Source organism: Cervus elaphus, chromosome 11 (genome assembly GCF_910594005.1).
Source record: "Cervus elaphus chromosome 11, mCerEla1.1, whole genome shotgun sequence".
NCBI lineage: Eukaryota > Metazoa > Chordata > Mammalia > Artiodactyla > Cervidae > Cervus > Cervus elaphus.
The window spans coordinates 68,299,383-68,314,912 of NC_057825.1; the positions used below are offsets into that span (position 1 = coordinate 68,299,383).

Consider the following 15,530-nt stretch of genomic DNA (forward strand, 5'->3'; position numbering starts at 1 on the left):
AAATACTAGTTTAGCCAGGTGATCAAGCTCAACATCAACAGTGATGAGTCATGTTGACAGCATGTGTATTTGTTACAATGTGATAAAAATGTCACTTTAATTCTGTGGTGTTCCTTCTCACAAACACATACTCCAGTCTAATTATGAGAAAGCATCAGGAAAGTCCCAGTAGAGGGGCATTCTGTAAATAATCCTTAAAACTGTTAAGGTCATAAAAAAAGGAAAGTCTGATAAACTGTCCCAGGCTAGACACCTAAGGAGACTTGATGACTAAACATATGTGGCATCCTGGAAAAAAAGAAGGACCTTAGGTGAAAACTAAGAAAATCTGAATTAAGGATGAACTGTAGTTATTGCTAATGTGTCAATATAGGTTTATTAATTATAACAAACATACCTTGATAAGAATAAGAGAAATTGTGTATGTGACATATCAGATATTGCTGTACTGTCTTTACAACTTTTCTGTAAATCTAAAACTGTTATAAAAATAAAATTTATTCTTTAAAAGCTACAAAGATTAAAACCAAGAGGTGTAAGACAGTGAAGAGAGTGGCCTTGAACGTTGCAAGTGATAGGTTTGCTGCCTATGACTCTCAGTGATCAAGTAAGTTGATAGAAAATTGTTCTTTGGATTTAGTAACATAGTCATCTATCCCCAGAACAAGAGTAGTTTCAGAGGTAGAAGGATGGGAGTAGAAGCCTGATTGTAGTAGATGAAGAGTAAATGTGATTTGAAGGCAAAAGAGTGTTATGTGGAGACATTGTCAAGAAAGGTAGCAGAGAAGTGTAGGAAAAAAGATAGGAGGAAGGTTGAAGGATTCAGGAATGATGAATGTTCTTGTAAACTTGAGATGAATGGGAAAGCAAATGAAAAGTGTTCAGCAAGAAGGCAATTATTGAAAATATAGAAGAGTGGAAGTTTAATTAATTGAGTGATGAGGTGTAGGATCAACAGCACACCTGGATAGACCAGCTTTTATTGGAAGGCTGGACATACCCTCCATTGAAACAGAAAGTGAAAGTGAAAGTGAAGTCACTCAGTCGTGTCCAACTCTTTGCGACCCTGTGGACTGTAGCCTACCAGGCTCCTCCGTCCATGGGATTCTCCAGGCAAGAATACTGGAGTGGGTTACCATTTCCTTCTCCAGAGGATCTTCCCGACCCAGGGATCGAACCTGGGTCTCCCGCATTGGAGGCAGACGCTTTAACCTCTGAGCCACCAAGAAACAGAAGACAAGAATGAAAGAGGGATGTTAGTGGAGATAACTGTAGGTTAAGGGAGTGTCTCTGTCATGGGTTGAATTGTATCCCCCATACAGAATGTTGAAAGTTCTAATCCCCAGTACCTGTGAATGTGACTTTATTTAGGCACAGGGTCTTTGCAGATGATTAAATTAAGATGAAATCATTGGGATGGACCTAATCTCATATGACTGTGTCTTTATAAAAAGGGGACATTTGAACACAGAGACTTGAAGAATGCCATAGAGATGACTGAAATTGTGGTGCTGTGTCTGTAGGCCAAGGAACACTAAAGGTTGCCAGCAAACCACCAGAAACCAGGAGAGAGGCAAAGAACAGAATCTTCCTCACAGTCCTCAGAAAGAACTTGATCTCAGACTTGTCACACCTTCGTCTCAGACTTCTGTCCTCCCAAACTGTGAGACAATAAATTTCGGTTAGTAAGCCACCCAATTTGTGGTCCGTTGGTATGGGAGCCCTAGCAAATTGATACAGCCATACCTCATTTTATTGCACTTCACTTTATTGTGCTTCATATATATTGTATTTTTTTTTTTTTTTTTTTTACAAATTGAAGTTTTGTGGTAACCCTGAATTGAACCAGTCTGTTGGGCTATTTTTTTAACAACAGTTGCCCACTTTGCCTCTCTGTGTCACACATTTTAGTAATTCTCACAGTGTGGAAAATCCTCCACCAGCAAAATGTTATGGCCTGCTGAAAGCTCAGATGATGGTTACCATATGTAGCAATAAGGCATTTTTAAATTGAGGTATGCACATTTGTTAAGACATAACATGATTGTATACTTAGTATACTATAGTATTAACATAATCATAAAATTTTATGCATTGGGAAACCAAAATATTTGAATGACTGACCTTATTGCAATATTCTCTTTATTGTGGACATCTCTGAGGTGTACCTGTATACTGTTTGATAATTATCATTTTCACTGTGAAATATTTGGCAAAAGCATCCTCTGAAAGTAAAGAGGAAGAGGATGGTGGTGGGGTTGGAGTTGGAGGTTAAAAGACAGAGAGGAGAGGAAATGTAGGAAATTCAGTTTTATAACTCTTTAATAAAATGTTTGCATAAGACTTTTCACTAATTCAGATTGAACTTTCTCCTAGGGATTAACGGGATTGTGGGAAATTTTCAATGAATATTTTTATAACAATACTTTAAAAAATTATTTTATTTTTGGCTGCACTGGACTTGTTGTGGGCAGGCTTTCTCTATTGTAGTGAGTGGGGGCTCCTCTCTAGTTGCAGTGCATGGGCTTGTCATTCCAGTGGTTTCTCTTGTGGAGCATGGGCTCTAGAACATGGGCTTCAGTAGTTGTGGCTCATAGGCTTAGTTTTTACATGGCATGTGGAGTCTTCCTGGTTTAGGGATCAAACCAGTATCACTTGTATTGCAAAGTGGATTCTTAACCACTGGACCACCAGGCAAGCCCTCAATTAATATTTTATATCATTCTAACATTTATATCCTATTGTAACAATGTAAGATTTAAATTTTAAAAACTTTAAAAAGATAAATATTGTATGATTTACTTTTTGAGGAATCTAAACCAAAAAAAAAAAAAAAAAAAACCCAAATTAAACAAAACAAAGACTTAACAGTTGCAGAGAAAAAAATATGTGGTTGCCAGATGGGAAGGGATGGGGGAAATGAATGAAATAAATGAAGGGAATTAAGAGGTAAAAACTGTCAGATATGAGATAAATAAATCATGGGAGATATTGTACAGCATAGGGAATATCATCAGTATCAACAGATGGTTACTAGATTTATTGTAATGATAATTTTGTAATGTGTTTAGATGTGGAATCACTATGTTGTGCATCTGAAATTAATGTATAACTATATTTTAGTAATAGAAAAGCAGCTCATTGTCAGTGATTAATTGTGTTGCCATATCTTCATTATGATTCCTTTTCATTTCATAGAAAGGAAATTTTTAGTAGTTGAGCATAGCCTACAGGCTGCCCTGGGGACTCAGACAGTAAAGCATCTGCATGCAATGCGGGAGACCTGGGTTTGATCCCTGGGTCAGGAAGATCCCCTGGAGAAGGAAATGGCAACCTGCTCCAGTACTCTTGCCTGGGAAATTGCATGGATGGAGGAGCCTGATAGGCTACAGTTCATGGGGTCGCAAAGTGTCAGACATGACTGAGCTACTTCATCTATAGCCTACAATAGGCTTGTGCAATAGAACTTTCTGCAGTAATGGAAATACCTGATATCTGTTCTGCCCAATATGGTAGCCACTAGTTGTGTGGAGTTACCAAGCCTTGGAATGCACCTGTTGTAATTGAGAAACTAAATTTTAAAATTTAATTAAATTTAAATGACCACATGTAGCTAGTGACTACCATACTGAAAGTGCTGGCCTATAAACTAGCTCTAGTTTTATCTCCTATAGGAAAGACAGACATATGCTTACTCCCTAATTATCAGTTATAAATGTTAATAATGTGGATGAGTATAAATAACTTGGCCTTCCTGGATTCATTCATTTCTTCTTTCTTTTAGTAAGCATTTACCGGGTACTTAGCATATAAGTTGGTGGCTGGGTACACAGATCATTTTATTTGGATAAGTAAAAGTATTTAGGAAGACTAAATTTTTGAAACATACTGATTATCTAGTTAAATGAAATGCAAGATATTCTATTCAATATCATCAAAATCTTGGTGAAGACAGAAAGCTTGTTCATGAGTTAGTTCCACATATATCCATTATTCTTTTTACAGAGTCTATACCTTTTCTCCATATTAGTGAAACTTTTACTTTCCCAACAGCAACACTGGTAATCAGACCTTTGTTTCTGCACATAAATTGCTTTAAAATAATCAAAAGCTGCCAGGAATCCTAGGAATCCACATGCATTCAGTCTAAAAGATGTTCCCAAGTAACTCTTTTGATTTCTATCATCTTTTAATAGATATATAAAACTCTATAAGTAATCACTAACAGATTTACCTTCTTTTCTAGTAGGTGATTACAGTAAATAAAATCTGAGGCTCTGTCAAAGATGTGGCCTCAGTAGATGATATAAATTTGCTATAGTGAATGGAACTTCTGCAGTGAGATATTTATTGAAGAAAAATCTTCTTAGTAGTCTAGACAAAACTTGACAGACCTTAGCTATGAATTGTAACCAAACTTACACTCTTTTTGCTACACTTGAAAAATCTTTCTGACCCTGAGTTTTCTCTTTGCAAAAAATAACTTTATCCAGAAATCCTTCTTAAGAGTCTTCAGAAGAAGGAGATAACCACATCTGAGGAAAATGTAATTTTAGGGTGTAGGATTTCATAGCAGCCCCATATGCATATATTATCAAAAATTGGAAATAACTTACACGTCCCTGAAATGTTATGCTTCTTTTAAAATAAACTGTATATTGTCACAGAAAGGAACTCATGACAAATTGTTGACTGAAAAAGAAAAGTAGGCCAGAAAGAGTGTGGATAGAGAGAGAACATTCCAAAAAGATGTTCATCAAAATATAGTAATTATGTACCACATCTTCTTTATCCATTCCTCTGCTGATGGACATCTAGGTTGCTTCCATGTCCTGGCTATTGTAAATAGTGCTGCAATAAACATTGGAGTGCATGTGTCTTTTTGAATTATTATTTTTTTTTCTTCTGGTTATAGGCACACAAGTGGTATTGCTGGGCCTTATGATCTATTCAAGAGAGTGTCATAGAGACAGAAGTGAGTCAGAAAGAGAAATAAAAATATCATGTATTAACACACATATATATGTGGAATCTAGAAAAACAGTATAGATGATCTCGTTTGCAAAGCAGAACTGGACACACAGGTGTAAACAACAAATGTATGAATACCAAGGGGGAAGAGGGCAGTTGAAGGAACTGGGAGATGGGGACTGACACGTATACACTATTGATACTGTGTGTAAAATGGATGACTGATGAGAACAGGCTATATCGCACAGGGAACTCTACTTAATGCACTGTGGTGACCCGAATGGAGAGTCCAGAAGGGAGGGGTCATACGTATGTGAATGTGTGCGGCTAATGCACTTTGCTGCATGGCAGAAAGTAGCACAACATGGAAAGCAACTATACTCTGATAAAATTTAATTTAAAAATGCAGCAATGGAGCTTAACACAGGGCCGTGATATTTGTGGGGGCTTTTATGCTTTGTTTTGTTTCTCTGTATTATTTGAATTTTTTATCTAGTGTAAGTTATTTTCTTCAAAAATTGTAATACAAATAAGAAAGATTGAAACACACTTTTGGGTTGTATCAGGCAGGTTGTTTTCAAAGAAATAGAACCAACAGGATATGTGGAGAGAGAGAGACAGAGAGACAGAGTGAGTTGAGGGAGGGAGGGAAAGAGGAAAAAAGAGAGATAATGACTTATTTTAAGGAATCCGCTCATGTACTTGTGGAGACTTGGTAATCCAAAATCTGCAGAGTAGACCAGCAGGTTGGAGACCCAGGAAATAGTTGCAGGTCACATCCAAAGGCGATAGTTAGTGGAATTTCTTCCTGCTCAGGGGAAACCAATCTGGTTTTACCAAGACCCTCAACTGATTGTTTGAGGCTCACCCACATTATGAATTGTAATCTACTTTATTCAAAGCCACAAATTTAAATATTAATCTGATCCAAAAAAATTTTCACAGAAACATCCAAAATAACGTTTCACCAAATATCTGTACACTGTAACCCAGTCAAGCTGACACATAAAATTAACTATATATATATATATGTATACACACACACACACACACACACACACAAACATATGTACAATATATATCACATCTTTATCTTTTTATCTGTTGATGGACAGTTAGATTGCTATCATATCTTGGCTATTGTAAATAGCAATTCAATGAACATAGACATGCATGTATCTTTTCAACTTTGTGTTTTTGTTTTCTTCAGGTAAATACTCTGAAGTGGAATTGCTGGATCATGGTAGTTCTATTTTCATTTACAATTCTATCACCAGTGCACAAGGGTTCCTTTTTCTCCACGTTCTTACCAACAACTTATCATTTATTTTCTTTTTGATGATAACCATTTTTATAAGTATTAGGTGATATCTCATAGTTTTGATTTTGCACTTCCCTGATGAATAATATATTGACATATTTTCAAGTGCTTGTTGGCCAAATCTTTGAAAAAGTATCTAGTCAGGTCTTCTGATTACTTTTTGATATTGAGTTCTTAACATATTTTGGACATAACCCCTTATCAAATATATTGTTTTGCAAATATCTTTTTTCATTCCATAGACTTCCTTTCTGTTTTTGTTGATGGTTTCCTTTGCTGTGCAAAAGTTTTATTTTGATGTAGTTCTACTTATTTATTTTTGCTTTTGTTTTCCTTGTCTGAGGAACAGATTCAAAATAATATTGCTAAGACCAATATCATAGAGGTTACTGCCTATGTTTTCTTCTAGGAGGTTTATGGCTTCAAGTCTTACATTTTAGTTATTTAATCCATTTTGAATTTAGTTTTGCATATGGTATATGAAAGTGGTCCAGTTCTTTTGCGTGTAGCTGTCCAGTTTTTGCAACATTATTTATTGAAGAAGCTGTCTTTTTCCTGTTGTATATTCTTGGCTCTTTTGTCACAGAGTAATTGAGCATATAAGCATGAGCTTATTTCTGAACTCTCTATTCTCTTTCATGATCTATGCTTTTTTCTTTTTTTGCCAATCTATTGTTTCAATTACTGTAGCTTCCTAGTATAACTTGAAATCAGGGAGAGTAATACCTCTGGCTTTGTCCTTCTTTCACAAGATTGCTTTGGCTATTTTGGTGTCTTTTGCATTTCTACATACATTTCAGGATTGCTTGTTCTAGTTCTGTCACAAATGTTGTTGGTATTTTGAAAGGGATTGCATTGAAGCTGTAGAATGCCTTGGGTAGTATGGACATTTTAGCAATATTCTTTCAATCTGTGAGCATTCTTTCTATTTGTTTGTGTCATCTTCAGTTACTTTCATTAATGTCTTACAGTTTTTAGAGTATGGATCATTTACCTTCTTCTTTGTTAGGCTTCCTTAGTGGCTTAGACTGTAAAGAATCTGCCTGCAATGCAGGAGACCCAGGTTTGGTCCTTGGAGAAGGAAATGGCAATCCCTTCCAGTATTCTTGCCTGGAGAATTCCATGGACAGAGGAACCTGGTAGGCTACAGTCCATGGCGACTCAAAGAGCTGGACATGACTGAGCAGCTAGTACCTTCTTTCTTTTGTTAGATTTATTCCTAGGTATTTTATTATTTTTGATGCAACTATAAAGGAGATTGTTTTTCAAATTTTTCTGATAGTTCATTGCCAGTATATAGAAACATAACAAATTTCTGTATATTAACTTTGTATCTTGCAATTTTACTGAACTTGTTATTCCTAATAGTTTTTGTGTGTGTGTGTGTGTGTGTGTGGTATCTTTAAGGTTTTCTCGATATGTCATGTCATCTGCAAATAGTGACAGTTTTATGTCTTTCCTTTCAATTTGGATTCCCTTTTTTTTTTTCTTTCCGATTGCCGTGACTAGGATTTCTAATGCTCTATTGAATAAAAGTGGTGAAAGTGGGCAACCTTGCCTTGTTTCTGATCTTAGAGGAAATGCTTTCAGTTTTGCACTGCAGGGTATGATGTGGGCTGGGCTTCCCTGGAGGCTCAGAGATAAAGAATTTGCCTGCCAACGCAGGAGACATGGGTTTGACCCCTGTGTTGGGAATTCATTGGAGAAGAAAATGGCTACCCACTCCAGTATTCTTGCCTGGATAATTCCATGGACAGATGAGCCTGGTGGGCTACAGTCCATGGGGTTGCAAAGAGTTGGACATGACTGAGTGACAACAACAACGATGTTGGCTGTGGGTTTGTTGTCTATGGTCCTTATTACGTTGAAGTATGCTCTTTATGGGCTTCCCTGATCGCTCAGTTGGTAAAGAATCCGCCTGTGATGCAGGAGACCCTGGTTTGAATCCTGAGTCTGGAAGATCCCCCAGAGAAGGGATAGGGTACTCCAGTATTCTTGGGCTTCCCAGTAACTCAGCTGGTAAAGAATCTGTCTGTAATGTTGGAAACCTGGGTTCGATCTCTGGGTTGGGAAGATCCCTTGGAGAAGGGAAAGGCTACCCACTCCGGTATTCTGGCCTGGAGAATTCCATGGACCGTATAGTCCATGGGGTGGCAAAGAGTTGGACACGACTGAGTGACTTTCACTTTCACTTATTCTCCCTATATATCCACTTTGTTCAAAGTTTTTATTATAAATGGATGCTAAATTTTGTCAAAAGCTTTTACTGCTTCTATTGAGATAATCATATAATTTTATCCTTTATTTAATTTTTTGGTTTGTGTTGGTTTTAAGAATTAAAAGTTTTTACTATTATTTGTTTTTGACTGTTTGGGGTCTTTGTTGCTGTGCACAGTCTCTCTCGTTGCAGCAAGTTGGGGGCTACTCACTAGTTGTCGTGTGTGGGCTTCTCCTTGTGGCAGCTTCTCTTGTGGAACACGGGCTCTAGGGTACCTGGGCTTCAGTAGTTGCTGTGTGAGGGCTTAGTCTCCCCACAGCATGTGGAATGTCCCCTGGCCAGGATCGAACCAGTGTTCCCTGCATTAACAGGCAGATTCTTAACCACTGAACCATCAGAGAAGTCCTTATTTTGCTAATGTGGTGTCACATTGATTGATTTATGATTTTTGAACTATCCTCGAATCCCTGGAATGAATTCTTCTTGATCATGGTGTATGGTCCTTTTAATGTATTTTTGCATTTGGTTTACTAACATTGTGTTGATGATTTTTGCATCTATGTTTACCATTGACACAGGCCTGGGATTTCTTTTTTTTTTGTGACGTCTTTGATTTTGGCATCAGGATGATGCTATCCTTGTCGATGACTTTGGAAGTGTTCCTTCCTCTGAAATTTTTTGGGATAGTTTGAGAAGGATAAGTGTTATCTCTTCTTTAAATGATTCTTAGAATTCATCTGTGAAGACATTTGGCCCTGGACTTTTGTTGGGAGTTTTTTGATTACTGATTCAGTTTCATTACTTGTAATTGGTCTGTTTAGATTTTTAATTTCTTCCTGATTCAGTCTTGGTAGGTTGTATCTTTCTAGGAATCCACCTGCTTCTAGATTTTTTAATTATTATTTAAAAAATTTTAAGCTGCTATTGCTGAGGAGACTGTAGATGTTTACACATTAATTACCTTTATTTTGGAAAATTTTCATTTACTTTCCCCAATTTATGTCATATCGACCTGCACTTGTTATTATTTTTCTCTTTTATCTAGCCAGTCTTCCCCTAAACATCTGTTTACAGTGAGCACCCTTCAAATTCTGTTGCCAAACCTAAGAGTCCAGTATAATCACAGAAGAGACTGAATTCTTTAAATATCATGGGAATCCAGAATATTCAGAAGACCCATTGTAATCCTCTAATTTTTTTTTCATGTGCCATTTTAAAATTACTGAGTTTGAAATGTAAGTTATTTATGCAGGTATAGAAAATAATCCTTCTTTATCCTGGAAGATTTAAATCATAATTGGCATAGTCAAGAAAGATTCAAAAGTGTAAGTTTATTTGGCAGAGAATTTGTTCCTAATTATAGGTATGAATAAGCACTGAGCTCTAAACAGATCCCAGCATACTCACTGTATCCAGTTAGGCAGATTCTGTCTTCTTTGTCTAAGACTACATCTTCTGTATTTTTCTTCCTCATGTAAAGAAAAAGACACAGTTGTAGTATTAAAATCAATTTATGACCAAATTCTCTGTTCATAAAAGAAAGCAAAATTGAAAAATGCCTTTAATTAGTTTGGAAAAGAGTTCATGTTTTATAGTTGACATGTTTTTGCCCTTTTTCCAAATTTTCAGCACAAAGAGGTCATTCATACTAAATGTATGAAGAGAAACTATTTTAATTCATTTTTAGACTTTATGTTTTATCCCGGCTCAAACAAAACACAAGCCATTGTTCAAGGGATTAAAAAGGCAAGGAAATTAAAATTAGCTTGCAGGGTAAGCAAGTAGTAATTAAAAAAGCTTCTTTGTCTGAATTATTTGTACTTTTAAATGTTGAAACCATCTTTCAGCTATTCACATTCCCTTGTGCAGTTTTTCAGAAAGCAAACTAGGAAAAGTGTTAATGAATTTAAGAAGGCTCTGTTTTTAGTGAGAAGCTTTTTATTTTGTTGCCAGATTTATTTTCCAGTTTGAATTAGAGATGACCAAAATGAGTCCTGATATAGCCACTGATTTCACCAAAGTCATTTGTTAGAACTACTTTCCTTTTGGGGCCTGAGCTTATTTCCTGTACAATGTTCCAAGTGAAATGAGGGAAAGAGCAATATGAGGGAAAGAGTGAATGTGCTTTTTTTCTTTTTTTCATCCTAAATTTGTCTCTTTGCTTATACAAACAGGAATTGGATATGTGCGAACAGGCATTGATTTCTGATGATACTCTTTGCAACACTCCACCTTTCATAATGGATAAACTGTAACCTCTGAGCAGAGACTTGTTTTAGCTTTTTATTGGCTATTCAACCTTGAATAAATTATTTAATTTCTCTGAGCTTCATTTCTCTCCTCTCTAAAACAGGGATGGTGTATTTACCTTTGTAGGCCTGGGAAGAGAGTTCTCATGGTGCATCTGAACAGCTCCTGGCCAATAGAATATGCTCAGTAAAGAAATGTTGCTATTTTTAAAGAGATTAAATTTATACAGCAACATTGAGCCTACAATAGTACACAAGATTACATTTCTCCCCCGAAAAGTTTCTTTTTCAAAATCTGAAATGCTCTCATTATGGTGGATGGATGAATGCCTGAGGAACACAGGGATGTCATTTCTGCTTGTGTCTTTCCAAGTATCTGAAGCTAATATTTAAGCTGGAAAGAATAATTAATAACAATGCCTCAGGAGGCTATTTACACATTTGTTGTGGAAAACACCAATTTGTTAATTTAATTGAGATTCTGTGTAGTGATTACAATTGTTCTCACATGAAAATACTGACTGATTCTAGGTCCTGGCTAACAAGTGAAATTAGGATAAATTAATATAAATTGATGACCACTGAGACTGAATAAAAAATGCAAGAGTGTTACTTAAATGATTAAAGTTGATGAGCAAAGTGTAAATTGAATACTAATGAAGATATTTGTTGGTCATTTAAACTTACAGCTATTGGCTTTTAGCTATGTTCTAACTCTTTGAAAAGTACATTTTAGGTACAGGTCAACAGTTTTGAAACATTACACATATACTGAAATCGAACAATTAAGGAAGTGACTGGTTTCTGTTGGTTGGAGTGGGAGACTGCAGCTAATCAATGGGAAATGGGCTAGAATGATCCAGGTGGTAATAGATTAAAATTAGAGACACTGGAATGAACTTGTGTCTTGCTTGCTGTAGATAGATTTGGACAGATATTTATATGTATGCATATATATACAGTTTAATACACACACATCTGCTTCCTGTTCTGTCAGCTAAGAGGCCAGAGGAGCGATGACACTCCAGTAGTTTCCAGCACCCAGAGCCCAGCCCTTGGCTCAAATATCGTTGTCCTATCAAAGGGCTCCTTGGAGGAAACAGCTAAGTCTGTGGGCACTAAAGGAATATACAAGATGAGCCTAGAGAAATTTGTAGTAACATAAAGTAAAATGAAAGTGTTAGTTACTCAGTCATGTCCCACTCTTTGAGACTCCACCTGGCTCTTCTGTCCATGGAATTCTCCAGGCAAGAATACTGGAATGCGTAGCCATCCCCCTCTCCAGGAGATCTTCCCGACCCAGGGTTGGAACCTGGGTCTCTTGCATTGCAGGCAGATTCTTTATTGTCTGAGCCCCCAGGGAAGCCCAAACGTACAGTTAGGAATGCTCAGAAAACAAAGCAAAACAAACAGAAAACAAAAGCACACAGAGGGAAGCATGTCAAGGGGTCATAGGAGGTGTTTGAATGAGCTCCCAATGGCCAAAGCTGAAAAAAATTGAGCAAAAAATAAAAAGTAGTAGTGGATTCTACCCCAAAGTATAAGATAAGTATTTCTGGGTCCATACTGATATAAATAAATGGTTGAATAAATGAAAAGAATAATTGACAAATGTCCCATGTGTAAGAATTCTAAGCAATTTATATAAGTAGCTGGTCTCAAGATGTGAACCAGCACTCTATACCATAAGCATAGATTGTGCATGGTGACTTCCTTCCCAAAAACACACTAAGGAAAAGAGAGGGAGAGCAGCTTTACGGTAGAGAAGCAGGTAGATACATACCACCTCAGCCAGGTGCCCAAGGTGAACATCACCAGTGATAAATCATGTTGATAGTATGTACGCTTGATATGATATGATATGATGTGAATGTTTGGTGCTTTATTTCTGAGGCCATCCACCCCTAAATCCATAACTCCAGCTTAATTAGGAGAAACATCAGACAAATCCCAGTAGAGGGATAGTCTACAAAATTCTCACCTGTACTCCTCAAAGCTGTCAAGGTCACCAAAAACAAAGAAAAGTTCTGAGAAATTGTCCCAGTCTAGAGGAGGTTAAGGAGACATGATGACTAAATGCAATGCTGTATCCTAAATAGGATCCTAATATGCAAAAGGGATATCGGGCAAAAACTAAAGTATAAATAAAATGTGATCTTTATTTAATGGTAATATATGGATTTAATAAATAATCATGTATCAGAGCCAGGTCACTAGCACCTCAGTCATATGAGGTAACTAGTGGCCGGATGTAGGGTGTAAGTTGCATATTTGAACTGGTAACTTTCAATTGATATAAGGCATTATGTAACATTTTTCTTAAAGTATCATGTTATTTTCTTCAGAATATTTTTAAACTTTGGAAAGACTACTCTGTTCTTTTTTGGTTCTAAATAATTTAGAGCAAACCACATTGATCTTGTTTGATAATGTTTTCATGAAATTTTATTTTTGCAAAATGAATGGAAACAAATTCTTTTCAAAATCCTATGAACATTCTAGTAACTTTATTACCCTGTGCTTTCTTTATAGTTACTGTTATGTATTGTAGCAAATTAAACACAAACTGAATGTTTGTGTCACCTCCCCCTCAAATTCATATGTTAGAACCTAATCCCCAGTGTAGTAGTATTTGGAGGTTGGGGCCTTTGAGAAGTGATTAGGTCATAAGGGTGGAGCACTTGTGTGTCCTTATAGAAGAGACTCCAGAGAACTCCCTCATCTCTTCCACCATGTGAGGGTATAGGGCAATGGCAGTATGCTATGAACCAGGAAGCAGTTTCTTACCAGACTCTGAATATCCTGGTACCTTGAGTTTGGACTTCTTGCCATCTAGAACTGTGAGACACAAATTTCTATTGTTAATAAGCCTTCCAGTCTATGGAATTATGGTATAAAAACTCAAACCGACTGACACCAGCTATCCTAGGTGTTCCATTTCAAAGTATTTTCCAGCCAATAAGTTTCATTTTAAAAAAATGTTTTCCCCTCTTTTGGCATTATTTAAAATATTCATTTAATTGGATAATCTAAATTTGCCTTGAAGAAGAAGGAATTCAACTGTAGTGTTGCAGTAAATAACATGAATTTAATTCAGGAAAATTTATTAAACACATACAATACTAGGAATTTGATATGGCACAGTGAGCAGGACAGAATTAGCCCATTTTCTCATAGAGCTTCTATAATAATTGAGAGTAAGACTTTGAAAAACCAATTACAATTCATACAAATGACTGGATGTCAAGGGAGCCCAAGAGCTGAAGGGTGGGGATAGGGACAGGATCTAAACCAGGCTTAAGAAGGTAAGTAATGATGTTTAATCTGAGAATAATAGGCATTAATCAGGTAAGTGGTTCTCACCATGGCTGTTTGGAAATCTGTGGGAGTGTTTTAAGTTGTCACAATAATGGGGATTGCTACTAGTGTTTGGTGTCTGGGTCCAAGGATGACAGATGTATTGCAGTGTGTGAGACGGTTCCACACATCTAAGAATTAACTCCTTGAGTTTAATGACTTCATAATGCTGCACTGTTAGAAGATTGTGGTTTGTCTACAAGAATACCATACTACCTCATTTTTTTTGCTTTGATAATCTATAATTCATCTTGTTATTTGTTTTCTGATTGTTTTGTTTCTATAAATAAGTTTACTCTGTTATTATTTACCTAATTCAGGTTTTTATCTCAGTGTTTGTCCTTATCTTTGCTCTTTGGTTTTCTGTACTTTCCCTACAGGAGATCTTTTAGGTTCAAACTTACTCATCACTGGCAGGAGAAAAATATCAGATTATGTCATGATGGCTCCCAACATAGCCACGCTTGAGCATTCACATATATAAATATGATATTTTATTATAGTTTCCTTTTGTCTTGCCTTCACATTAGGCCTCAGCCATTCATACTGTATTGAATTTTTGAAATTCATATGTGTAAGGAGGTATATATGATCTATGACATTTGTTCTAGGAGTACAATGGGAACATCATGAACTACTTGTTACATAAAAGGAAGATTAGATCTGATAGAGTTTAGGTTTGTCACTATAATTGGGGGTGCTTCTAGCATCTACTGATGTTGAGTGCTAGGGATGAAGAATATCTTGGCATGCATGAGTCAGTTCTGCTCATTAAAGAAAAATTCTGCACTCCACACAGATTTTTAAAATGTCATTGGACTTTCATGGAGGCCCAATGGTTCTATGCAATAATACCATCCTTGCTCATTCTTTCCTTTTGACAGCCTATAAATTTGCTTTTCATTTTATTCCTATTTTGGTCCTTTGATCACAGACAAATAAGCCTGGTGTTATAACTCATTCTACTAGGCTTTTACTCTCATGCCTCCTGGTACCCTTGTATTTTCATTTTTCTATTCTTCAAAGTATAGAATAGCTTTTGATTTCCTTCCCTTAATTCAAGCTTACTAATTGAACCAAGTTTAAGCATCTGAGAGTACTTCATTGCATCTTCCAGTAGATATGCACAAGCATTTGTGTAACTTGAAATACACAAGAGTTTTGGTTAATTTTATTTGTACTCTGTGTGAATCTCTTAGCTAATATATTTTTGAAATTAAAATGAAATATATATTTTTATTTTAAAACATCTAAACATTTTGGTAGTATGGAAAAAATGTCTCCAACAATCTCAAGGAAGAATACTTTGGAACCTCAAATGAGAGAAATAGCAAGTCATTCATTTGGCTTGAATTCAAAGAACTTAGAAAGTCAACTTTTACAAACAATTCAGTAAGTTATAAAAGTTAATACA

General features: G+C 36.2%; 1 non-coding gene across 1 annotated transcript; it reads right to left on the reverse strand.

Annotated features, from left to right (window-relative positions):
* Nucleotides 1-1,156: 1,156 nt before the first annotated feature.
* On the reverse strand, nt 1,157-1,229 carry TRNAW-CCA. Its single transcript has one exon. It is a non-coding gene; the product is annotated as a tRNA-Trp (tRNA).
* Nucleotides 1,230-15,530: the final 14,301 nt, after the last annotated feature.